At 47.3% G+C, this 27,715-nt stretch overlaps 2 protein-coding genes across 6 annotated transcripts in view; one reads left to right on the top strand and one right to left on the bottom strand.

Annotated features, from left to right (window-relative positions):
• LOC125944697 (xaa-Arg dipeptidase-like) overlaps window positions 1-27,715 on the top strand; it is a 208,911-nt gene that overhangs the window by 105,195 nt on the left and 76,001 nt on the right. The gene's annotated exons all lie outside the window — the stretch shown is intronic.
• LOC119433349 (uncharacterized) overlaps window positions 1-27,715 on the bottom strand; it is a 340,855-nt gene that overhangs the window by 304,591 nt on the left and 8,549 nt on the right. Inside the window, exons 4-8 of one of the 5 annotated variants that reach the window (XR_005188353.2) lie at window positions 27,350-27,455; window positions 24,447-24,552; window positions 21,543-21,648; window positions 20,332-20,437; window positions 5,305-5,629 (exon numbers count right to left, since the gene is read on the bottom strand). The gene's annotated coding sequence lies outside the window, so the exon portion shown is untranslated. Of the gene's footprint in view, window positions 1-5,299; window positions 5,630-20,331; window positions 20,438-21,542; window positions 21,649-24,446; window positions 24,553-27,349; window positions 27,456-27,715 lie in introns of those variants that run through there. The other 4 variants (XR_007468134.1, XM_049671535.1, XR_007468135.1 and 1 more) reach the window with 4 other exon arrangements.

The raw sequence follows: 27,715 nt of genomic DNA, 5'->3' as shown, positions 1-27,715 counted from the left end.
ACAATTTTCAAGACCCGCACATATGCAAAACATGTGCACCAAGCCGCCACGCATATGCGACAGTCGAGGAATGCGGCTAGAACGTTTGCATTCAATTTAAAGTCGAATCTCGTCAATTCGAAGAAAATCATGCGGCGGCGCCTCCGACCGGCATTGCTCCGGCACCGCCATAGAGGAGAGATCCCTCAATGTCGCACGCGAACGAAAAAAAAAAAAAAAAACCGCGGCGGAAATTTCACCCTCTCTCAAATGGCAAGGTCGCCGATTCTGCGTTGCGCCGGAACATGCGTGTATACGTGCCGACGTCTCAGCCACGCTACCGTACCCACGTGTAGAAAATGGCAGTGAACCCTTCTTTCTCCTTTATGCTTCCTTGCACGCTGCGGCTACGGCGCAGAGGGAAGCAGCGGCGCTGTCCCAGGCCGGCCAACGAAACTGCCCACGCCGGCAAACGCCCGCTTCCCGATCACGGCAGAAAACGAAACTTCGGCGAGCTGGCGCCGGGCCGGCTGGAGCGGCGGCGCGTGCACGGCGGCGAGCGTAAGGCGGGCGCGCACGGTGACAGTCGAAAGTGAGGGAGCTACGAGGGAGGGCGAGGGGAGCACCGAAGCGGCGGAGTTGCCGAGGCGAAATCCGCTTCCCTGCCGCCCTCCTCCCTCACATTCCACGGTCTCCGCGTGCGCCCTTCGCCGTGATGTGCCGGCGCCGCCCGCTCCCTAAAGTTTCGTTTACTGCCGTTATCGTGAAACGAGCGTTGGCAGTTTTGTGGCGCTCGCTCGCTATGCGCGCCGTGATATTTCACGACTCGCACTCAAGATTCTGGTTTCAGCCTCACTGGCTGTTCGTTCGCACCACGTGCCCTTCTCCTCCACTTCGTCTCTCTTTCTTCCTCGAGCACTCCTTGGGGCGCCCGTTTGAGGGAAGCGTTCGCCGTCTCCGCTGACTTCCGTACTCCCAGGCAGCCGCACTGTAACCGCTATTTCGTTTCCCGCAACTGCACTATAAGCGATACGTGTATACATGGAGTGCTATGGGAAAATTAACGGGAGTCTGAAAAGACCGCACTATATCCAGTCCTGCACTATAAGCGGTTACGTTATAAGTGGTCTATACTATTCTGTTACAAAGAGAAAATTGTATAAAGACATATGTCATATAGTGTTGCCGATCCCCTTGTACAGAGCAATATACAGTGCAGGCCAAGTTCAGAATGTCCTCAATAGTCAAGAGAGTGCAAGTAGACCCAAGTGCGAAATCTTTTTCCAACTACATACCGGAACGCTTTCTCTAAGAACTTTCATATAGAGGAGCGTGGGTTTTATATGCCATGGGGTTCTCACTGTTTTATTTGCAAACAACCGGAAACCAATGTTTTTCTTCACTGTTGGGAGGAGGTCTACTTTTGGGATGTCTTGAAGAGGACAATAAAAAAGTACCTTTTGATCTGATCATGGTGATTGGCCTGCACAGTATATGGCGCTCGCGAATGGCTGGCTTCTACTGTGAACCAGATAGAAGACCGGCAAGGCTGTACTTTCGAGAGAGCATCGCTCGTTTAATAGAAGTGGAAAAATGTTGCAGTGGCTTAGCTCGGCTATGCCAGGATATACGTAGCGTTAGCAAAGGTTCAGCTGATTATTCTTAGCTTTCCTGGTTGTCTAGATTGTCAAGGATTAGCTTGATTGTCATGCTTACTGCTGCTCCAATGACACACACGCGGTATACGTATTATGTGGCACATGTATTCATTCCTCCTACGCTCAACCGCTAATTTCCAGGCAACTACTTCGGGATTCGATGAGTCAAGCTTCTCCGTTCTTCTGCGCTGTTGCGCAGCATTTGCGCTCTCCTTCTCCATGGCTATACCACACTGGCAAACGCCAGTCAGAAGCGCAGCGGCTCCAGCGCAGTGTCAGACGGCGACTGCACAGCGAGCGAGCGCCGGCGCCAGTGCGTCTACCACGGCTACGACGTCACTCCTCTGGAATGCGCAGACCGGCGGCGGTGAGTCGCGCGCGGCGGCGGCGGAGTGCGCGAGGTGCCGGCTCCGGTGGATCCGGTGCGCAAGCCGTGTGACATCACTGATCCTTGCGCATGCGCAGCAAGGCTCTTGATGTGCCGCGCGAAACGGGCTTGGCTAGGCCAGTGTAGCTAACGCTACAAAACAAAAGAATGTGTTTCTCCTTGGATTGCCAGGGTATAGAACCCTTGGTCACACTAAAATAATCTTAAATGACATCGCCAGTCACCACGCGAATGACGGCAGTATGTGCACTGCTCTGACAACCTTTATTTTAACAATGTCTTGACCTCTCATTTTTTGTGATGTGTACTACGTGTTGTGTTGCTGCAAAACCGGCAATAAAGAAAGAAAAAAAGGGATATAGCTCAGTAGTAGAGCATTCGACTGCACATCGAGAGGTCCTTGATTCTAATCCGGAAGCCCCCCTGTCTGCATTTTTCCTTTTTTTTTTCGTTTATTTTGACAGCAATTACAGGTATGTACTATCGATAAAAAAAGTTTACGGACTACGGGATATCAGAAAACGCTAAATATCCGAGCAGCCTTTAAAGTAGCCAGTAAAATCGTACATCACAATGTTGTTTGCATATACCAGTAGAGACTGGAAATGGGAATACCAGCTGGGCTGCGTTTTGAGGCTGCGGAGATATTCAGCTTTTTGTCAGATTCCTTGGTCCGTAAACTTTTTTGGTCGATAGTACTTCTCGATGGGCGCTCTCATCGGGAGGTATAGCTCAGTGGCAGAGCATTCAACTGCAGATCGAGAGGTCCCCGGTTTAAACCAAAGCGTTCCCTTCTCGGCGTTCTTGTTTTTTTTAAGTTTTTTTTTCTAGCAATTATAGCTATGCACTTCTCGTTGGGTACTCGTATTTGGGGTATATAGCTCAGTGATAGAGCATGGGACTGCAGATCGATAGGCGCCCGGTTCAAACCTGGGGACCTTGACGAGTCGCAGTGAGTGAGGATGTACGCAAACGTAATAGGGCCGACGGCTGCGGATGAAACCGCTGAACTTCTTATGGACGAAGTGGATGCCGAGGAAGCCGCTGCAGGAAGCGTCAACGAGGCTAAGGCCGCCGCAACACAACTACCGAAAGCGCAGGGGTAAACGGCTGCCCGAGCAGCGGGTGTGCCAGGAGCATCTACGCGGCCTGTGAGCAAGGTCTCGGCCGTCGACGTTCATAAGCAGGACACTGCGACCAAAGGAGCGCCGGACGTCTCGACTATGGCATCAGCTGATAACGTAGCAATGGATGTTACCAATGCTGGTGCCGGTGGGGCGGTCGGGAAGATGACACACGACGAGTCATCACGCGACGGTGCGAAAACCGACGCACCGCAAAAATAGGTGGTAATACTTATGGCCGACGCCGAATGTCCCTCTGAACAAAAGACCGGCGGCGACGACACCTAAGTAGCTGAAGGTACTTGTGCCTGCGAAGGCACTCAGACGAGAGGCTGCGAGTGCGGATCACTACCGTAGGGTGGGGGAGGCCAGCTGCTGCTAAAGCAAGGTATGCTTGCGGACTGCACTTGTTTCGGGGACTACCTGCTCTCTAAGTTTATGCTAGTAGACAGAACTATATACGTAAAATTAGGAGCGCTACATGTGATTATATATGTCTGTCTTTTCCGATTACCTACCTTCTGCAATTCTTAACAATGGATTTAGAGAGGGGAATACGAGTTGCTACTAATAATGTACGTGGCATCGCAGCAAGGCGGAGGCAGTAACAGCTTAGCCGAGTATGCGTTGAAAACGAACTCGATATGGTCGCCGTACAAAAGACGGAAATTGAAAGCGAGGAGGAAACAAACAAAATGGCAATGCCTTTCAGAGCATACTATAACTTATGCATAAGTCATGCCGTCGGAATATATGATGGTTTCGCTGTCATGGTTCAAAGGGTCATTGGTATTAGCGAAGAGGCTGTCACTGTGAGCAAAAATGGGCCAGTTATATTCTTGATTTTTCTTTTAGTGGATCACAATGGAAGATCATTTGCGTGTATGCGCCAAATGATATCAACGCGAGAGATCTTTTTTTCTCTCGAATCTAGAGCAGTACCTTCGTTGCGACAATCGCATCATCCTTCTGGGTGACTGTGTGTTATGCAGGAGATCGTGCTAAACGTTCTCTCGCACGTGACAAGAGGGCAGTGCTTTTGAATGCTTTAATAAATCAATACAACCTACAAGTCGTTGGTCCCCTTTTGGCCAGTACATTGCAGCCGCAATTATTTACGCACTATCAGCGAGATAGTCAGGCAAGACTTGACAGAGCTTATATCTCGTTAAGACTTGTGCCTGCATACAAGACTTGTTGTAAAACCGGTGTTCCTTAGCGACCACAGCATCGTGTGGTTTCCACTGAGTACCAAGCAAAAAACACTGAGGTTTGTTTGGGCTCCTTGGAAGTTTAACGAAAAGCACCTGAGTGATGAGAGATTTGTAAATGATGTTAAGTGCGAGATTAAAGAATTGTTGAGTAACGAGAATGTATCTTACGCAGAAGTATGGGAGGATCTCAAGGTTCACGTGAAATTGGTCGCAATTTAAATAGGGACTACTAGACGTAATACCGAAAAAAAAAATGATAGAAAATGAGCCCCAGAATCAACTAAATCTTCTTATATTCATGGACAGTGCGAAACCTTAGAAGAAGAAGAAATTGAAAAAATTAAAAGCGAGATGGAAGCTATCGATAACGGAAAAATACAGAGCAGCGGTTATTCGGGCACGGGTGGAAAGACTGCGGCTTGATGGAACGACGAAAAAATGCACTATTGCTGATGAAAAGAGGTACACGAGGATAAATGAAATACGACAAATTAATTATCGCGATGATGTCACTTCTGACATTAATATGATACAACAGGCCTTTACAGAGCATTACCGCAAATTGTTTGTTGTCCCAATCCACGTGGAAGCTGATTTCGAAGCAAGTTTCACGAATTTCATTCCGCGTGTTGATGACGAGGTAAAAGCCACACCCGAGGAACCGATAAGCGCGCGAGAAATAGAGCGGTCGAAGAACATAATGCAGGCAAGTCGCCGGGTCCGGATGGCTTAGGAGCCGTGTTTTTCGGGGACTACCTGCTCTCTAAGTTTATGCTAGTAGACAGAACTATATACGTAAAATTAGGAGCGCTACATGTGATTATATATGTCTGTCTTTTCCGATTACCTACCTTCTGCAATTCTTAACTTTTGCACCTGGGCTTGCTCAAGTGCTGGAGCAAAAATACAGTGAAGCACGTGAAAAGAAACGAGTGCCACCTTCTTTCAGAAATGCACACATTGTTTTAATACCAAAAACAGGATTAAAAGGCGCTTTTATCGGTTGGTTCTTACAGGCCAATTAGCCTTACAAATACTGATTACAAGATAATCTTGAACGTGGTCGCAAAGAAACGTCTGTCATTACTGTAATCATGCCAGTCTGCATCAAACTTGCGGCATAAAGGGCCGCACCATTGCTACAAACACCCATGTGCAGGAAGCGTTCTAGAGTGTGTCGACGCTTTCGCTAGACGCGTTGTTTTGTTGCAGATCGACCTGGTGAAAGGCTTCGACCGCGTGTCCCACGAAGTTCTTTTTCTTGTTCTGGAATACGTGAACATCAAAAAAGTAATTTTAGATGCTATTAAAATGGCCTACGAACAATGCGCGACACAGATTATAATCAATAAATCTCTCAGGGCAAAAATTTCATTGAAAGCTTCCCTCAGACAAGGTTGTCCTCTAAGTCCATTGCTCTTTGCGTTATACCTAGAACCCTTCTGTTTAGCAGTGATACACAATGAAAACATCCGAGAATTTAGGCTACAGCTTTCTGAAGTCAAAATACTGGCATAGGTTGACGACATCGCAGTCTCCTGCGATGATCGCGACAACGTTCTTGAAGCTGTTCGTCTTGTTATGGAATACTGTGAGCAATCTGGATCGCAGATAAATTCGGAGAAAAGCATTGGTATTTGGCACGGATATTGGGACATTACACTTGCTCATTTTGCAAATGATTGTTGGTCAACACCGCCTCCCAAGAACTTGGGTGTGCCGCTCGAGCACTTTAAATATAGCTCAGAGTACTGGTCTGATGAAGCTAATAGAACGAGTGAAAAGGCAAAGGGTTGGCAGGGGGGAGATTTATCAATGTTTGGACACGCTACTGTGTGCAAGAACTTGTTCTTAGTAGCGAAAGTGTGGTATATTTAGCAAGTCTTGTCTATGTGTCTTTCCAGTGTGCAAAAAAAAATACACCGTGTTTTTGCTGCATTTAAATGGGCTACTAGGTGGGAGAGGGTAAGCAGAACGAATTTCTTTCGTTCAGTCAGCTCGGGTGGACTAGGTTTGTCACATTTAGTTATCAGACAAATTGTATGACATTCTCTTTTTTTTTTGAGCGCGGTCAGGCAAATGATTTTCTGCGTACAGTGATTCAAGTTAGATAGGGGAAGCATTGCCGCAATATAATGTAACTACCAGTGATGTGACGGGAAGAAGAGTTACACTGGTTATTTGCGCGAAGTCGTTTCACTGCGTATGTTGCATGCTCGATTTTCCATGGAATACATCTGCTTTATGAGAAGAAAAACACTGTAGAGAGATTTAGTTGACACAATGTTGCCAATACCACACTACAAGTCTGTAAACTGGGGAGGCCAAGGAGATGACGTATTGAAACGGGTTAAAAAAAATGCCAATTAGACCTGCTCTAAAAACGTTTTTCTTAAGCTACACACAAACACGCTACCCATAACAACATGGTTAGATAGAAAAGAAATTTATGTGCCATTGACAGTAAACTGCTTACTTTGCAAAAAAAAAAAAAAAAACGGATACCATCAAGCATGTTTTCATAGATTGCTGGGATCCAATATTTCATTGGGATGTCTTACCCGCCGTGGTTGCTCAGTGGCTATGGTGTTGGGCTGCTGAGCACGAGGTCGCGGGATCGAATCCCGGCCACGGCGGCCGCATTTCGATGGGGGCGGAATGCGAAAACACCTGTGTACTTAGATTTAAGTGCACGTTAAAGAACCCCAGGTGGTCCAAATTTCCGGAGTCCCCCACTACGGCGTGCCTCATAATCAGAAATGGGTTTGGCACGTAAAACCCCATAACTTAATTTTTAATTTTTTTCATTGGGATGTCTTACAACGTACACTGAAAAAAGAACTACCTATTACACCTCTAGGTATTCGCTTTTTGCCAACAGATAACGAAGGAGGAATTCCGTACGATATGTTTATGCTCCATGGCCTCCACAGTCTGCGGAAAACGCGAATGGCAATGCGACATGCAGATGTCGACACCCGTCCGCCGAGAATCAACTTCATTGAGAGTGTCGCGTATATTCGGGAAATATACCGTCTGCAGAGTGAGCCTACCGAGTGGGTGGCTATTCTCGATAATTTGATTAAACTGAAGCGATTTTAATAGTACTGTGGCGACGAGTGACCACGTACACCGGTAAAGTTTCAGGGCTCTCGCGGGAGAGGACAGACAGACACCCGATCTCTTAGCGTAGTATTTTACTGCGATAGCAATTATATGGACACTTCAACCGGATTTCTGCTGTCGTCGTCGCCATGAGGTTCCATGTAGATTCCAAGGGTGATAAAATCGTCGCCGCGCGCTGTATGCACGAGCGAAAGCGCACGGGGGACGCGCGCTATCACGGAGGGCGAACTCCCCCGCGCGCTATCACGGAGGGTGAACGCACGGCGGTAAGCAAACGCGACCGTTGCGCGAATGGCCGAGGGTGTATGGGAGGGAGAGAGGCGGGGCGGCGCTGTGCTCCGGCACCAAAGGCGTATCTTGCCACTCAATCTCCCACGCGAAAGCACGAAAAAAGCAGGAAGGCAACGCGGGAAGGAGGGGAGGTGGGGGGGGGGGGGGGGCAGCTTCTCCTCTGCCAACAACTTCTCCTGTGCACAACTCCTCTGCACTTTGCCCTGCGTTGGCGGTCGCACCGTCTCTTTTATCCACACGGCTCTGACCTTTGTATGCATTCGCCGCTCAGTTTCCGTTGAAGCGATAGACCGCGCGAGCCTTCGCCCTGGCGGCTGCGCTTGCTACCAGCGTTTTGACAGTCGTCGTCTGCGGTCATTCAGTGTGATCTATTCATGTTTGGTTGTGTGCGCTGACACCATGATTGTTAAATCAGTTAGTAAGCGAATGTGTCCAAGTTTATGCAGCCGATAAAACCACTATCCCTACTCCGAATAGCTCTCTACTAATGTGCTATCGCAATCGATGCAATCGGCGAAACTGCGTCATTTTTTTAAATCTCCTTCGGAACGCTAGCCCATGCCGGTGCGTGCTAGCTGCTCGTTCCTCGTCTGGATGCGAGCGTCTACGTAATTTTCATGCGACGCCGATGCTGCTGCCGCTACAGAGGGCTCCCCCCCCCCTAGAGAGGAGGAAAGTTCAATGAACGATGAAAAGTTCACGTGACGTGGTCTTGGGTGTCGCGGACGGAGGCGGCGTCGATGGATGCAGCAGGGTTGCGTTGCACATTGGTGGGGCCGATGGCGCGGGTGCTTCAATGTAGGCGGATTTGAGACGTTGCAGGGCAATTGTGTCTGAACGGCCGTTGACATTCACAACAAAAATCGCTGGATGACGCTCAAGAACACAATATGGCCCGGACTAGTGTGGCCGCAAAGGCTTCCGCACGGCACAGTTACAAACGAAAACGTGGGTAGCAGAGGTGAGTGCGGGAGAAACGTACGGAGACCTTGCTTCTTGTGAACGTGTAGCCACGGGGCGCATCTGGCTGAAGAAAGCTTGCAGTTCGGCAACGTAGTCGACAGGTGATGGCATAGGTGTTTTGCTGGTGGCGACAAAGAAATCGCATGGAAGGCGTAGGTGAGTGCCATAGACGAGCTCAGCACAGGATCAACCTAGGTCGCTCTTGAGTGCGGCTCTGATGCCAAGTAAAATGAGAGGCAAATGTAGAACCCACTTCTCCGGCGATTCATGTGCCATAAGGGAGGCCTTGAGCTGTGAAAATGTTCAACAAGTCCATTGGACTGCGGGTGGTAAGCAGTCGTGCGAAAACGTGTCGTTCCAAGTAGTTTGAGTAGCTCGTTCAAGAGTGCTGAGTCAAACTGCCGACCACTATCGGTGACTATTGTGGATAGGCAGCCGAACCTTGCAATCCATGTAGACATGAAAGCTGCTGCAACAGTGGGCGCTGAGATGTCAGATATATGTGTAGCATCTGGCCACCGTGTATAGCGGTCGATGCATGTCAGTATGTAGCAGTAACCTTTCGAAGGTACCAGAGGGCCGACGAGGTCCAGGTGTATGGTATCAAAACGAGCATCCGCTGGAAGAAAAGACTTGGCAGGCGGAATGGGGTGACGCTGGATCTTGGAGCGTTAACACGACAAACAGCAGCAAACCCAGTCGCGAACTTGTGCGTTTAGCCGAAGCCAAACGAAACGAGTGGAAAGAAGCTTCTGTATCGCGCGTATGCCAGGATGCGACAGGTTGTGCACAGTTTCGAATAGACGTCTGCGAAGGGATGCCAGAATGTGTGGTCTAGGTGTGTCGGTAGAAGTGTCGCAGACGAAGGACGTACCATCTGGAGTCAGAACGTCCTCCAATTTCAGGGGCATTGACGAATTCGGGAGTGTACAAAGTTCGGTGTCGTCACGCTGTTGACTGGCGAGCAAGTCAACATCGATGATGAAAGGCTCCGACGTCAGCGTGGAAACGGCATTGACACGACTCTGAACATCGGCTGGAACGTTATCAGTGCCCTTGACGTGGTGGAACGTTGTTGTAAACTCGGAGATGTAGGAAAGGTGTCCACTCTCGCGGGTCGAGTAGCAGGACGCCGAACGATTCATTGCGTGCACAAGGGGCTTGTGGTATGTCAATACAGCTAGTAAATGGATGGCCTTCTAGGAAATGGCGAAAATGTCTGATAGCCAGGTAAACTACGAGTAATTCACGGCTGAACACGCTGTAGCGGGACTGCGCAGGCTTCAGTTTCTTGGAGAAAAAGGAAAGTGGATGCCACGCATTGTCGATGAATTGCTGCAGAATGGCACCAACACTGGTATTTGAAGCGTCGGTCATGATGGCAGGGGGCGCGTCTGGCTTTGGGTGTCTGAGCAGTGTGGCGTCGGCGAGGGCAGACTTGACTCTTGTGAAAGCGTCGGTGGCCTCTTCAGTCCACTGAAGCACTTGTTTACATTTGTTTACCAGCAAAGTGTCTAGCGGATCCATAAGTCGTGCGCAATCGGGAATGAATCGGCGGGAGAAATTGTCGAATCTGAGAAATTGGCGAAACTTGGTGAGTGCGGTCGGTTGGGGAAGGTCTTCCATGACGCGAATCTTGGACGAAAGTGGTCGAATGCCGTTAGCGTCGACGATATGACTGAGGAATTCGAGCTCTGGTTGACCGAATTCGCTCTTGGCGGCATTGATGACAATTCCTTTACTGGCAAGGCGTGAGAACAACAACCGCAAGTGGTGAAGATGTTCTTCTGCGGATGAGCTTGCGACGAGAAGGTCGTCAATGTATGCAAAAACGAAACGCAGGCCTCGGGTACCGGAATCGGTGAAACGCTGTGAGGACTGGCCCGCGTTCCGTAAGCCGAAAGGCATGCGGAGAAATTCAAGAAGACCGAAGGGTGTGGTGATGGCGGTCTTGGGAATGTCTTCCTCAGCGACCGGTAGTTGATGATAGGCGCGAACGAGATCGATCTTAGAAAAGATCGCCGCACGATGCAATGCTACCGTGAAGTCCTAAATGTTCGGGAGAGGGTATTTCTTAGGTACCATGTGAAGTGGTGATGCCCAATTACTGAAGGAAGGGTGGATGATGCCAAGTTGCAGCATGTGTTCGAACTCCACACGAGCGATGTTGATCGAGTTTCTCCGGGGACAAACGCCGGGGTCGGAAATAGACTTGTGGGCCGGAAGTGACGATGTGATGGCACATGTCATGTTGCACCGGTTTCGTCCAGTTCGGCAGGCGCGTCAAGGTGGGAAACTCGCGTAGGAGCGCGGCAAAAGGTTCGTTCAACATGGCAGAAATAGGCGCAATCGGCGATGTGCCTGATGATGGGACGCCGGGAATGGATAGCTGGGTCACGCGGAGTCCATGAGACATCGTCGTTGGACGTCGACAAGGAGTCTGTAGTTGTGCAAGAAGTCTGCTCCAATGAGTGCACGACAGACGTCTGCAACCAGGAAAATCCAGCGGAATGCTCGTCGAAGGCCAAGGTTTAGCATGACGGAGCGTGACGAGAAAACTGGAATCCTGGAGCCGTTGACGGCTTGCAAAAACGACACAGGTGTCGCTTTTCGGTCGGAGTGGTGAGCGGGCAGAATGCCGACGTCAGCTCCTGTGTCGACTAAGAACCGTTGTCCCGTAACTCTGTCCGTCATGCAGAAAAGGCGACTTATGTGTTGGGCTGGGCCACTCGTCACCGTTAGAGGTCGGTCGGCCGGCCTGTTTTCCTGCCAAGCGCAGGGACGCCAACAGTGAAGAGCATCGTTTCCAAAACGGCGGTGGTAGTAGCAAACGCCAGACGTTGTACTTGATGTTTCATCAGGGGTGCCAGTGCGTCTTGATTTGCTGGAACTACGGCTGCGTGGCCGAAGAGATGACGTCCGGCGATGTTCCGCTCCACAGATGATGCGTTCCAGGTGCTCACACAAGGAGTCGAGCGTAGATTGCGCTGCTGAAGAACAGGGAAGAGTTTGCAGGGCGGTTATATTGTCACCCGGAGACGATGTCGTGGCTGCGATGGTTGGGGTGGCTACTTCCATGACTTTGTCGGCCAAAGCAGCAAGTCCGGTAAGATTCATGGTAGAGGCTGTCGCCAGGTCCACTTGCACGTTAGCCGGGAGTCGTTGCAAAAACAATTCGTGCAACAGCGCGTCGTCGATGGATCTCGCGTTGTTTCCAAGCAGCTGTCTCATTTGGCGAAGAAGTTGACTAGGGCGTTGGTCGCCGAGTTCTTTAGTGGACAAAAGCGGCGGGATGCGAGAATGCTGTGAAGCTGCTGTGCGCTGTAGTAGGGCTGCCTTGAGATCATACGTCATAGGTGGCGGTAGACAATGGGGCGTTAAAAAAATATGCTACTTCGTCAATGGCGGCGGGCGAGAGCGCTGCAACGGCGAATACCAGCTTGAGAGCGGATACTTGAGAGCGGATACCAGCGACTTGAAATCGAGATTCGGCCTGAAGAAACCACGCCGAGGGATGCTGGTCCCAGTACTGTGGGAGGCGGATGGCGATGGCTGAACACGAAGGCTCACCGCCGTTGTCGGAAGGGTTCTGGCCTTGAGTTCTCGTAGCGTTGGTCTGGTCCATGATTGTCTCTACCACAGGAGCGTATGGCAGTATCACGTCCGAGGTCACCAAACTGTGGCGACGAGCGACCACGTAGACCGGTAAAGTCTCGGGGCTCTAGTGGAAAAACCGACACTTGATCTCTTAGCGTAGCATCTTTAATCTCTTTCGGAACGCTAGCCCGTGCCGGAGCATGCCAGCCGCTCGTGCCTCGTGTAGACGCTAGCTTCTACGTAATTCTCATGCGACGACGATGCTGCTGCCGCTACAGTACAATGTTAGCCAAAGTGTGGTTGACATGTGGTTGACATTTAAGCTAGCCTTGTTACCTGCTTGGCAAAGCTGACAAATCAGGACATTCAAAGACTGTAAAAAAGCAGAATTGCAGCGTCGTGCCTTCGGGCGGCTTTGGTTAAATCTTGTTGCCACCGGATGAAAGAAAACTTTGCCAAACAGCTAGTAACAAGGCTAACTTCAGCGTGATTCTCGGAACACATTATTGGCATGTAGAGAAAGTAATTAAGATAGTAAAGGATGTATAACCCACAGAATCAAGGAACAGGCATAGCGCGGAGAGGAAGCGCCTTGCGGTTGTGCCTTAGGTCCATTATTTTTCCCATGGGCTAACAAATGTGCCAGCGGGTATGGCGTTGAAGTGGTTTTCAGCGCTCCTAACAAGGTTCAAAAACTGTGCCAAGCTATTTCAAAAAAAGTTTGACAACAGGCAAAGAAAATGCAGCTGCAGTTTTAAAGAAGATGAAAAATTCACAAAATGCAGAATAGGTGTTCTGTACCGATTTCCGTTAACTTGTGGGCAACATGTACATAGGACAAAGTGGTCGGTGCATAAACACCCCTCTAAAAGCACATTAACTCTCTCTCGGAAAAGAAAATCATTCGCACTTGTCTAATCACTGCAAGCTATGTCTTTGTGATCCGGTATTTTTTGACCCTGATATTTTGTTTTCAGACAAAACAAACAAACACGTGAAATAACAGAAGCATTCCATATTAAAAGGTGTGCTGAAAAATGCATCAGTCAACCATTGGTTGCAATCACTGACAAAGAATTTGGATTCTTGAATACTGCTTGAACCTTTCTAATCTGTTTCTGTATATACAGATGACTCGTTTTGCACATGCTCAGTGCAGATAGCTGGTGCATTTATCTTCTGTCTTTTCGAAAATGAACAGTTGTGAGTAAGCGCTCCTGTGTCTACCTTTACTGTGTCCTTGTCTATTGTGCACGCTAAATATTTCTCAATGGTACAGCATTCGACTGCAGATCAAGAGGTCCCCGGTTCAAACCTGGGTGCCGCCTTCTCGACGTTGTTATTGTTTGTTTTTTTCGTTTATTTTGATAGCAATTATAGGCATGCACATCTCGCTGGGCACTCTATAGCAGGCGGTGGACAGTGGGGCTAGTTTCGGTATTGGCAATAAAGTGTCGCCATGACACTGGTAGTCAAAAGAAAATTCAGTAACCTTTGCATATGTGGCTCTATCTTTTCAACCTATGTAGCAATAAAGCAAAGTCGTTTTATATGTAGAAATAAAATGTGTTTTTGGCTTTTTTTTAGCATGCTAAACCTTAATTTAGTCGTTCACTTGTGCCAAAGGGCGGCACTTTCGCTCTTATCGCTTCGGCTGCCATTCCGTTCGTCTGCTCCTGACGCTCTCTGCACCTCTGCACACATGCACGCCTTTGCCTTCTTATGTGCGCTGCAACCTTTTGTTTCTGTATCCGCCGGTGGCTCCAGCGATGTAGGAAAAAAGTCGCAGTTTCGCCCGAAAGGCGAAGCAAATTGCGATAGCAAATTGGTAGACAGCTATACGAAGTAAGGATAGTAGTTTCATCGGCCGTATAAAGTTGTAAATATTTGCTTACTAACTAAATAAACAAGCACGGTGTCACGCGCGCACAGGTAAACATAGACACATCTCGCTCGATGACCACGGAAACTCGTCAAAACGCTGGAGTTGGACCTTCGCGCTGCCTTTCGTCTCGCTTCAACGCGAACGTCGAAGGCACAGCGCATACGAACTTCGGAAGCTACCGGCACTCGGCGTGCGTACTTTGTACCCATCACAGACCGTTTTGAAGATGAGGCCCCGCGGGCGCACCCTTCGCCTTCATAGCAGATCGCCTTCAAGATACGGTGCCCGCGCGGCAGCTCCGTCAGCAGCAGCCGCAAGAGCGAACCCCCCCCCCCCCCACTGCCACCATCTCCGTCGCCTCCCCCCCGTGCCCCGCGAGCAAACGAAGACCGGGCGCTTCCGGCTGCCTTCCTCTCTCGCGTGCGCAATAAGCTGCGGTTGCCGGCTCACCCTCGCACGCTTCTACTCGCGCAACAGCGTACGGCGCGCGGTGACGGTTTTCTCGCCGTTGGACTTAATACGGAACCTCACGGCGACGACGACGGCGCCGGGAACGGCCAGCAGGGCCACTTTTTTCCGCTTCCATGAAAATCAAAGGTAAGCACGCTTTTTATGCAGTTGTTATAGCGAATAGCCGCTAACCTTATCGAAACGGCTTTAAGACGAAATGAAGGGTATTGCGTACGCGGTATATTTCTCTGTGGTGTGTAAATACATTGAAGTTGCCTATCGATAGCAGCTTCAGAGACAAGTGAGTGCTAGTTGACACGCTGACGGAAATTGCGTTTCGTGATATCTTGGCGACTGCTGTTCGCTAGGGATAAACTGATAACTTTGCTGAAGATCCTTGAATGCTTGCTGCACGGACAAAGGGGTTAAGTTAGAGACTTGCCTGTTCTAGGTTAGACATTGCAAGTCACCTAGAGCTTCACAAGGCGTGGAAACCAATTGAAGGAGCACTGTGTTAGTGCAAAAAGCACTGCGAGTGCAGTTTTCTTCACGCTTGTGCTACGGCGCGGGGTGCATTTTACATTGCACAGCGAAATGTGTCGCGAAAAAAAAAAAAAGTTGAAAAAAAAAAAAACGCATGCTTGTCTGTTCTTTTTTGTAGAATATTCATCTGCGATAAGCGATGTTCTCGGTTCAATGTGCAATGTTCGCACAACTGATAACTAAGCAGGCGAGCATATTTTGTTCAGAACGAACGAATTTACCTTCGGGTCAAGTTGTGCTGGCGCGCAATGCGTACGAAGGTGCTTACGGTGTTCCCGCAAAGTATTGCTCCCTCTGTGCAAAACAAATTCTTCTATAGCAGGAAATGCTCATAGACTGTTGACCATGCAGTGGCTTACAACTTTTGGAAGATCGTCTTCCAGTAATAGACATTCTGCAGAACTAGGAAGACAAGGAATATACAAAAAGGTTGAACAAACTAATCCGTCAGTGCCTTATTGACAAGTGAATAGGAAATTCAGTGATCAATATAATTTAGCTGTAAGAAACTGATCAGTGCTTTCAGACAGCTAGCTATCGAGAAAGCAGAATACCAAACCTGTTATTTCAATATAGTAGCAGTTAAAATAAGAATTTGGATTGTTAAATTTTAACAGCGAGCTTAAGCCAGCCGTAATTTGTGGTGCGTAGCCGTGGTAGCCACGAAAACCTAGAGGAGGAGGAGCAGGAGACCGCATGCGCCTCCACCTCGCCAGCTCCCTGCCTTCCCGACCCCTGTCTCTCTTCTCTCTGCGGCGCGCTTAGCCAGGAGAAAAAAAAAAAAAAAAAAAAAAAGGCGAAAGCTTGCACTAGGCCGTGCAATGCTCAAGACACAGCAAAGCTGGTCGATTGATATCGAGCGGCTAGCCTCTAACGCGCGTTCGGCGTCGGCAAGCAGCTGCGTTCTTGGCACTGTGCCAACCTTGGTTAGCCTGCTTGCGTTTGTGGCATGCCAGGAGCGCTGTCGCTCGTAAGGGGCCCACGCGTCCAGCGCTAGTCACACGAAATGTTGCGAAAGGGAAGGTACCTCCGAAAATGACCGCTCGAGAATACCTTCCTACATGCCTAGTTAAGTAAAACCAAGTTAAGACCTAGCAGCAACCAAGTTCATACCTAACAGTAGCAGCCAGTAAGCTTCGCTGCGCGTAAGCTCTGCGCGACCGAGTGCAAACTTGCCTGAATTTTTTGTGTCATATTTTAAGCAAGTATCCCTGAACAAAATATAATAAGAGTTGACTTACACGAATTGAAAGCACTGTTTTGTGGAAAGAGTGCTGAAATTTGTCCCTGCAACTGCGTTATGTGTAAGCATAAAACTTATATTACGTCCACTTTTTTCCAGACCACACACAGTTCCAGCACGGATAACTCCACCACGTCTGTGTTTGGGCATGCGAAATGTGCTGCCTTCAGTCTTTCAACCGGTCTCGCTTAATGATATTTTTTTGCATGAGTAATCACAGATAACTGCTGCGACAAACGATTTGCATTGGTAAGAGTGTCTCATGCGAAGTCAAAAAACATGACTTGCTATTCAGAAATTGTAAGAAGCTTTATGTATATGCACCTATAGAATGTGATATTTGTACTGTAGATGCGAGATACTCAGGACTGCAATATTTATTCTTTTGTGTATTGTATGTCTTGCTGCACAAATGTGTTGTTAATAAATTTGCAAAATAAAGCACATTTCACTGCCTGTTATTCTCCTGCCGAAACGCAGTAGCTATGCGCTATGGCATGCTGGCTCACTTATCATAATGAAATCGGGTAAAATTTTAGCAAACACAGATTTGCTGCTGGCAATTAGTCAATACAAGAACCACACCCGCAAAAGGGGATTGTCATTAAAAAAAAAAGAGGCTGAAAATGACAGCCGTTAGAGTAATGCAGACTGTAGCAGCAAACGGAACTCGGGTAAGTTTCCTCTTTCGTCTGCCGAGAAAATCGCACTCTCGTCAAGCACATTGCAGATCAGCGGGATAGCCGATTCCCCCTCGCGCATCAGCAAAACAGTTGCCATAACAGCAGGCTTAATTTTTTCAATTTTTTTTCTCAGAAGCATTGCCTACCAAGCACCAGGGGAGAAGCTGGCGCTCGTAATGCAATTCCCGTTTACCTGGGGGGTATACCAGCTGACATAGCCATGGTTATAGCTCAGATTACACTTCTGGTTACTGAAGTGAAAGGTCGTGTTTTCATGGGCTCCAACGGAGCGGCTCTTGCGGCAATGACTTGCCGCGGAAACAGGTTTTTTTTGCAACGGAAGAACAGGAAAAGAACTACCGAGATGATTCTGCCAAGCTTGCCAACAGGAAAATTTGTCAAAATCAGTGTTTCTGCACGCCGACATTTGGGCCCGCCCCTACTGAGTGGAAGATTTCCGCGATGCGTTGGCTAGTCCATGTTGGTCCCCGAGGTTGTTGCCTTGGGGGCATATCGAATGAGCCACGTGTGGGCTGTTACTTTCAAGAACGAGAAGGCTGTCAAAAAAGTAATCGACGTGGGTGAGCTGAACGGAAAAGACTGCAGGTGCGTCATTGTTGACCCCGCGAACCAAGACGTGAGAATGAAAGTTAATTGGCTTCTTCATAACGTGCTGGACGAAGACGTTAGGCGTGCTTTTGCAGCGTACGGACATATAACGGACATCAGCAGCGAGCGTTGCCGGGTGCATGGAGTGACTGATAAAGGCAGCACTCAAGCGGGATGAATTGCCTCATCAAGTAAGTGTACCCGTGAGCAGGCGCTAGTCATGGCCGGGATACCACCACTGTGCCTACACTGCGGTGGCAGGGGCCATTCGGTGAGAATGTCGAGTTCCTCAGGGCAATGTCTGCCACAAGTTCGGCCACGACGAGAAGGACAGCACGCCGACATATGCCAACGTCACCGGTATAGATGCTGGTGAACATCTAGCAGAGAATTTATTGGATGAAGCGGACGCAGAAGACGCAACTAACAACGCAGGTGACCCACTTGTGCATGGCAACGCCAGGGTCTTCCGAGGTCAGTTAACTGGATGCTGGAGGGAAATCGTCTCCGCCTCCTTGGCAGCGGCGCAAGAAAAGACATGCGACAAGGCAACCACTTTGGGGGACGTACGTACACCATACACCCATCGAAGATCCGGCACCTGTGTTCGAGCCAAAGGAAAGCATAGCAGATGCTGACAGCGCAAATAGCACCCATGCAGGCAAGCGACTGCGAGACCAGACCAATGATGGTGGAAAAACAATCGACGGCAATATTTGTGGTGAAGACCGCGACCTTCCAAATCATCCAGACCCTCTATCAAGCCGCGGCCGTCCATACTGGACGACCCGCGCTCGGCGGCCAAGCCGCCCTAGAAGTGCAGCGATTCAGGTGTGCGGTCACGGTGACATCACGGCAACGAAGAATGGAAACGTGCGGTTGAAATCCGTGGATGGAAGAGATAGGCAGCATGCGAGTGCATCTTCGAATGAGAAATATAAGTGATAGGTCGCGCTTGTTATGTACACGTGACTCGCTTGCGGTTTTCGTGCGATGCGGTTCATCTGCTCCTTTTGACAAAAAGTAAAAATGGCTTACGAACTACAGAACCCTATACGTATTGTAACACATAACATGAGAGGATTAGCATCCAGAAGGCAGCAATGTCTTCTGAGCCTCCTGTTTCTTGAAAGCGATGTTTATATTGCCGCTATACAAGAGACTAAAGTTGAGACAGAAGAGCATGGTTTCAATTTTACGCCCTCGATACAATGTCTGCGTATCCCACCCTATGAGTAGGTCCGGCGGATGCTCACTTCTTTTGATGAAGTCTGTAGGCATACAAGAAAACAGCGTACATGTTGATGACATGGGGAGGCTGTTCGTCTGATATTTTTCTGTTTTGTAATGCAAGCTGGCGATTGATTTGTGTTTATGTTTCGAATATAGAGAAAAATCGGAAAATAATTTTTGAAAGTGCGGGCAGGTTTCTTTCCTGTAGCAAAATAATCATTTTCCTTGGGGATTTTAGTTGCGTATGTGCTCCTGAAGATATGGCAAGACAGCAGCTTTTTCGTGATTACAGTGCTATGGTTTTAAACTATACAGGTAATGAACACGAACTAGAAGATATTGCTAACATCGTAATTTCACGACGTATACGCATTACAATGTAGTAGGCACGCCAGGCTGGACAGAGCCCACGTAACAGCCAAACTATTTCCACTGTGCCGTGACTACGCTGTGAAAATTCTTTCATTCAGCCATAACAGCTTGGTCACGTTTACAATAGGAACAAAAGTGAAGGAATGATTTAACTGGGAATTGTGGAAGTGTAATGACAAACTTCTAGACGATAAACTGTTCCCTGAAGTGTCAAAAAGGAATTTAGATGAAGTCATTGGAAATACGTCTGTTAGCATCATCCATCCTTGGGAGCGTTTCAAGGTAAAAATAAAAATCATTGCTATGGAAAAAAGCAACTGAGAGGCGGTATGATGAAAAGAAGATAGAAAGAGAATGGCAAAAACTGTTTTTTATTTCCTCTTTTCATAATCATGAAACCGCGCAGCGTTGTAAATTGTGCCAATATGCACTATTGGTAGCACTATGGTTTTCGTACCACTAAACGCCTTCGGGAGACGAAGCATAGTTTCGTATGTTGTCAATGCTGTGCTCAACGTTTCTCACCCAGCATGGCAGTTAAGTTTTTATGGCGTTTGCGGCCAAGCACGAGGTCGTGAAAGCGATCACCGGCCATGACTATCTGAATTTTTATGGGAAAAAAACGCGAGAAAAAGGAAAGAAAAGTAAACGATATTGTATACTTTGATTACGGCGCATGTTACAGATCCCCAGGTCCCAGGTGGCCAAATTCATTCATAGCCATCACCCCCCTCCCCCACCGGCGTCACTCTCTACGACGTCACAATGATTTATTGAGACTGTGAACCCGATGAAACCATCAACTCAGGATTTTTCAGGTCGTACTATTCATGAAGCCTCTAGCCCACTTGTCTACAGCAAGCGTGATCACGAACACATGCGCACACACATATATCTAAACACCATAATCGAACAGTGCCCAACCACGTTCAGTGCTTAAATCAAGCTGAAGACAGTGGCCGGCTGCACTCACCTCGTGGCCTGTATATCTGCCGGTCTTGCTTAGAAGAGAGCGACGAAATGGTTGCTCAGCGGGAGGACCTAGGGGTGTTGACTTTCTCGCAAGCGTCTTCCTTAAGCTGTGAAAAGTGTTGTTGCAACAAAATGTAGCCACAGTATGAATGTAAAACAAAAGTACACTTGGTGTTTCACCGAACACTTAGCAAAATTTTTAAAGGTTGCCCGTGCCAGACACCCCAATTCTACTTAATGAGCTGGTCTGCTCGAAGAGTACGACATTACTTGCACCAAAAAATTGAAATGCAGAATCGACTAATTCACAAAAATGCACAAATTAGGTTTTTAACTAAGTATCGTGTGGTCCATATTGCAGTTTAGAAATTCTAGCCATGGAGTTCGCAAAGTGGAATCACTTGGAACAAATTCTCGAGATAACACCAGTTAGAGATATCATTTCCTGAACTATGCGGAGAAATGCAATAAGAGTTCCAGTTACTTTTATGCTGCAATGCATAAAAGGTTTTGTTACGCTTACATGTAAAAAAGCGAGCGATGAGGTGAGTCCTGGTTCTTGGGAGAGTTGGAACCACAAACTGGTATGGGTTGCGCTTTCGAGTGCGCCTTACTGCGTCCTTGTCTTCGAAAGCGCAACCCATACCAGTTTGCATCATAACTCCGCCATTTTATCCGGACAACTCTGGACACAAAGGGGATGAATGCGGAGCAGTTGATCAACTGAGGACTCCTGACGGAAGTACGCAGGCACATGACGAACTAAGGCTCCACAGTGATACATTTGGTATGTCGACGGCGACGCTCTCACTGCGCTTATGCGATCACCGGCCATGACCGTCTGAATTTTTATGGGAAAAAAACGCGAGAAAAAGGAAAGAAAAGTAAACGATATTGTATACTTTGATTACGGCGCATGTTACAGATCCCCAGGTCCCAGGTGGCCAAATTCATTCATAGCCATCACCCCCCCCCCCTCCGGCGTCACTCTCTACGACGTCACAATGATTTATTGAGACTGTGAACCCGATGAAACAATCAGCTCAGGATTTCTCAGGTCATACTATTCATGAAGCCTCTAGCCCACTTGTCTACAGCAAGCGTGATCACGAACACATGCGCACACACATATATCTAAACACCATAATCGAACAGTGCCCAACCACGTTCATTGCTTAAATCAAGCTGAAGACAGTGGCCGGCTGCACTCACCTCGTGGCCTGTATATCTGCCGGTCTTGCTTAGAAGAGAGCGGCGAAATGGTTACTCGGCGGGAGGACCTAGGGGTGTTGACTTTCTCACAAGCGTCTTCCTTAAGCTGTGAAAAGTGTTGTTGCAACAAAATGTAGCCACAGTATGAATGTAAAACAAAAGTACACCTGGTGTTTCACCGAACACTTAGCAAAATTTTTAAAGGTTGCCCGTGGCAGACACCACAATTCTACTTAATGAGCTGGTCTGCTCGAAGAGTAAGACATTACTTGCACCAAAAAATTGAAATGCAGAATCGACTAATTCACAAAAATGCACTAATTAAGTTTTTAACTAAGTATCGTGTGGTCCATATTGCAGTTTAGAAATTCTAGCCATGGAGTTCGCAAAGTGGAATCACTTGGAACAAATTCTCGAGATAACACCAGTTAGAGATATCAATTCCTGAACTATGCGGAGAAATGCAATAAGAGTTCCAGTTACTTTTATGCTGCAATGCATAAAAGGTTTTGTTACGCTTACATGTAAAAAAGCGAGCGATGAGGTGAGTCCTGGTTCTTGGGAGAGTTGGAACCACAAACTGGTATGGGTTGCGCTTTCGAGTGCGCCTTACTGCGTCCTTGTCTTCGAAAGCGCAACCCATACCAGTTTGCATCATAACTCCGCCATTTTATCCGGACAACTCTGGACACAAAGGGGATGAATGCGGAGCAGTTGATCAACTGAGGACTCCTGACGGAAGTACGCAGGCGCATGACGAACTAAGGCTCCACCGTGATACATTTGGTATGTCGACGGCGACGCTCTAACTGCGCTTATGGCAATTAAAAATACACACTCGGAAGAAAGTGACAAACATGTCAAAAAAGTGCAATGTTGTGTTTAGAGAACACATGCATTGTTGGGCGTCTTCCGTTTCAGAATTATGCCGCTGATAGGCAGTCGTGCAAAAGCCACTCTTGGAGTTACATGGTCAAGAGAGGGCGGCGTTACCCAAGTATTTATTTATTTATCTATTTATTGAAACACACTCAATGCCACGTAGTGATCGTAGTGATCGCACAAAACGTAGTGATCGCAGTTTTCAGTGATGATGGAACCGGGTTGCTCGCAATGGAGACGGGGAGGCGTTTCCACCTGGTCGCTGTCGTTGGCGCGAATGAGTTAGCATTCAGGTTTGCACGTGAATTTGTGACGTTAGCTTTTGAAGTTGTGGTCAGTAGGTGCTCAAATGTAATGAGGAGCAGCATTCTACGCGTTCTGAGCGTGACTATTGATGTAATATATTTTGAGGAATAATGCAAATCGTCCTGTTTTTCTTTTCACTTCAAAGTCAGGGAGGTCGAGGTAAGTTTTGATTGCAGTTACACTAGCGCCACGAGAGTAATTAGACAGAGTAACTATAAATTCAGCACTAGCACATTGCAACGACTTGCTGGATGTTCATTAAGGAATGTGACTAGCTGAATATAAGTGTTTCTCTGAGCATCAGTGTTCTACGCATACTAGAGAGGTGCAATTGATATAAGTCGAACGCGATCTTAAAAAAAGCACAGCAACTTGGAAGACAGAACAGCGACGCTATTAACTGAATTGGCGTTTGTATCATGTCCCCCCTGCATAGAAGTTTCGATTGAAAGCGACCCTGTGGCTCCTAATTAAGACGTAGGGTGCACACCACGGTGAATGACACCATCAAAGGCCTTGCCCCCGCGTTTGGGGGCGCGAACGGTTTTAATGAATTGGTCCGTTGAGCATGTACGTAAACGATAATGCCTTCTTAAATCTGAAGTGCGCTGCCCCGTAATGCTCCCCCTTTCTTAAACCCTCGGAGGGAAGCCATACTTCTGAAATTTGACGTAAAAATAGACAAAAGTGAGGACATGAATATGTGCCTGCTACATGTTATCATTTGAAATTCAGAATTTCAGCGGTTTGTATTTGCTCGCTTATATTTACGTGGTGTTAAAATTATGTCGGCAGCAAACCAAGCACGAGCTTTTGCTTTTTGTAGTGAACACAGGCACCCTGCTCATTGCAAGTATGCTTAACATCTTCAGATACGACGTCCACATCCGTGGACGCGACCTATTTTTGCCATTTCTGTGCAGTGGTAGCAAGGAATAGAGCACAAACATTAAGCTTAGGCTAAATTGTACATTCTGCTAACCTCTATCACTTCCATTTTGCTTCTGAGTGATGTGTTTTGTCACAGAGTACCGCATCACTGAAGGCACTACCGTGTTTTACGTGAAGTTTGACGTGGAGCGTGTCGGTAGCAACCTCGAAATATTGTTTTTAATTCTTGAAATGCTTGTGGCCAATAATTACCTTGTACAACTAATTCAAGCAGGTTATTCAATTCATTTTATGAAAGGACGTAGCATGGATGACCTTACAATCTTCAAATATTTAGTTACTCTGTAATTATGATGACCCATAATAAGATGCCCTTCGCATTTGTTATCGTGTTGTTATCATGAGTTAAATTGTTATGGCGTTTGGGGCCGAGGACAAGGTCGTGAAAGCTATTCCCGGCCACGACCGGATGAATTTTCATGAGAGCAAAACGCGAGAAAAAAGAAAAGAAAATTAAAAAATATCGTATACTTCGATTTACACGCGTGCTACAGATCACCAGTTGGCCAAATTCATTCGTAGCCATCCCTCCCGGTGTCTCTCTCTACGACGTCGCAATGATGCTTTGAGACTGTGAACCCGATGAATCCATCAACTCAGGATTTCTCAGGTCATACTATTCATGAAGCCTCTAGCCCATTCGTCTACAGCAAGCGTGATCACGAACACATGCACACACACATATATCTAAACACCATAATCGATCGGTGCCCAACCACGTTCAGTGCTTAAATCAAGCTGAAGACAGTGGCCGGCTGCACTCACCTCGTGGCCTGTATATCTGCCGGTCTTGCTTAGAAGAGAGCGGCGAAATGGTTGCTCAGCGGGAGGACCTAGGGGTGTTGACTTTTTCGCAAGCCTCTTCCTTAAGCTGTGAAAAGTGTTGTTGCAACAAAATGTAGCCACAGTATGAATGTAAAACAAAAGTACACTTGGTGTTTCACCGAACACTTAGCAAAATTTTTAAAGGTTGCCCGTGGCAGACACCACAATTCTACTTAATGAGCTGGTCTGCTCGAAGAGTACGACATTACTTGCACCAAAAAATGAAATGCAGAATCGACTAATTCACAAAAATGCACTAATTAAGTTTTTAACTAAGTATCGTGTGGTCCATATTGCAGTTTAGAAATTCTAGCCATGGAGTTCGCAAAGTGGAATCACTTGGAACAAATTCTCGAGATAACACCAGTTCGAGATATCAATTCCTGAACTATGCGGAGAAATGCAATAAGAGTTCCAGTTACTTTTATGCTGCAATGCATAAAAGGTTTTGTTACGCTTACATGTAAAAAAGCGAGCGATGAGGTGAGTCCTGGTTCTTGGGAGAGTTGGAACCACAAACTGGTATGGGTTGCGCTTTCGAGTGCGCCTTACTGCGTCCTTGTCTTCGAAAGCGCAACCCATACCAGTTTGCATCATAACTCCGCCATTTTATCCGGACAACTCTGGACACAAAGGGGATGAATGCGGAGCAGTTGATCAACTGAGGACTCCTGACGGAAGTACGCAGGCACATGACGAACTAAGGCTCCACCGTGATACATTTGGTATGTCGACGGCGACGCTCTAACTGCGCTTATGGCAATTAAAAATACACACTCGGAAGAAAGTGACAAACATGTCAAAAAAGTGCAATGTTGTGTTTAGAGAACACATGCATTGTTGGGCGTCTTTCGTTTCAGAAATATGCCGCTGATAGGCAGTCGTGCAAAAGCCACTCTTGGAGTTACATGGTCAAGAGAGGGCGGCGTTACCCAAGTATTTATTTATTTATCTATTTATTGAAACACACTCAATGCCACGTAGTGATCGTAGTGATCGCACAAAACGTAGTGATCGCAGTTTTCAGTGATGATGGAACCGGGTTGCTCGCAATGGAGACGGGGAGGCGTTTCCACCTGGTCGCTGTCGTTGGCGCGAATGAGTTAGCATTCAGGTTTGCACGTGAATTTGTGACGTTAGCTTTTGAAGTTGTGGTCAGTAGGTGCTCAAATGTAATGAGGAGCAGCATTCTACGCGTTCTGAGCGTGACTATTGATGTAATATATTTTGAGGAATAATGCAAATCGTCCTGTTTTTCTTTTCACTTCAAAGTCAGGGAGGTCGAGGTAAGTTTTGATTGCAGTTACACTAGCGTCACGAGAGTAATTAGACAGAGTAACTATAAATTCAGCACTAGCACATTGCAACGACTTGCTGGATGTTCATTAAGGAATGTGACTAGCTGAATATAAGTGTTTCTCTGAGCATCAGTGTTCTACGCATACTAGAGAGGTGCAATTGATATAAGTCGAACGCGATCTTAAAAAAAGCACAGCAACTTGGAAGACAGAACAGCGACGCTATTAACTGAATTGGCGTTTGTATCATGTCCCCCCTGCATAGAAGTTTCGATTGAAAGCGACCCTGTGGCTCCTAATTAAGACGTAGGGTGCACACCACGGTGAATGACACCATCAAAGGCCTTGCCCCCGCGTTTGGGGGCGCGAACGGTTTTAATGAATTGGTCCGTTGAGCATGTACGTAAACGATAATGCCTTCTTAAATCTGAAGTGCGCTGCCCCGTAATGCTCCCCCTTTCTTAAACCCTCGGAGGGAAGCCATACTTCTGAAATTTGACGTAAAAATAGACAGAAGTGAGGACATGAAAATGTGCCTGCTACATGTTATCATTTGAAATTCAGAATTTCAGCGGTTTGTATTTGCTCGCTTATATTTACGTGGTGTTAAAATTATGTCGACAGCAAACCAAGCACGAGCTTTTGCTTTTTGTAGTGAACACAGGCACCCTGCTCATTGCAAGTATGCTTAACATCTTCAGATACGACGTCCACATCCGTGGACGCGACCTATTTTTGCCATTTCTGTGCAGTGGTAGCAAGGAATAGAGCACAAACATTAAGCTTAGGCTAAATTGTACATTCTGCTAACCTCTATCACTTCCATTTTGCTTCTGAGTGATGTGTTTTGTCACAGAGTACCGCATCACTGAAGGCACTACCGTGTTTTACGTGAAGTTTGACGTGGAGCGTGTCGGTAGCAACCTCGAAATATTGTTTTTAATTCTTGAAATGCTTGTGGCCAATAATTACCTTGTACAACTAATTCAAGCAGGTTATTCAATTCATTTTATGAAAGGACGTAGCATGGATGACCTTACAATCTTCAAATATTTAGTTACTCTGTAATTATGATGACCCATAATAAGATGCCCTTCGCATTTGTTATCGTGTTGTTATCATGAGTTAAATTGTTATGGCGTTTGGGGCCGAGGACAAGGTCGTGAAAGCTATTCCCGGCCACGACCGGATGAATTTTCATGAGAGCAAAACGCGAGAAAAAAGAAAAGAAAATTAAAAAATATCGTATACTTCGATTTACACGCGTGCTACAGATCACCAGTTGGCCAAATTCATTCGTAGCCATCCCTCCCGGTGTCTCTCTCTACGACGTCGCAATGATGCTTTGAGACTGTGAACCCGATGAATCCATCAACTCAGGATTTCTCAGGTCATACTATTCATGAAGCCTCTAGCCCATTCGTCTACAGCAAGCGTGATCACGAACACATGCACACACACATATATCTAAACACCATAATCGATCGGTGCCCAACCACGTTCAGTGCTTAAATCAAGCTGAAGACAGTGGCCGGCTGCACTCACCTCGTGGCCTGTATATCTGCCGGTCTTGCTTAGAAGAGAGCGGCGAAATGGTTGCTCAGCGGGAGGACCTAGGGGTGTTGACTTTTTCGCAAGCCTCTTCCTTAAGCTGTGAAAAGTGTTGTTGCAACAAAATGTAGCCACAGTATGAATGTAAAACAAAAGTACACTTGGTGTTTCACCGAACACTTAGCAAAATTTTTAAAGGTTGCCCGTGGCAGACACCACAATTCTACTTAATGAGCTGGTCTGCTCGAAGAGTACGACATTACTTGCACCAAAAAATTGAAATGCAGAATCGACTAATTCACAAAAATGCACTAATTAAGTTTTTAACTAAGTATCGTGTGGTCCATATTGCAGTTTAGA

Source organism: Dermacentor silvarum, chromosome 1 (assembly GCF_013339745.2).
Source record: "Dermacentor silvarum isolate Dsil-2018 chromosome 1, BIME_Dsil_1.4, whole genome shotgun sequence".
NCBI classification, from domain to species: domain Eukaryota; kingdom Metazoa; phylum Arthropoda; class Arachnida; order Ixodida; family Ixodidae; genus Dermacentor; species Dermacentor silvarum.
The sequence above is the reverse complement of the archived record's forward strand: the minus strand, read 5'-3'. Positions and strand labels throughout refer to the sequence as shown.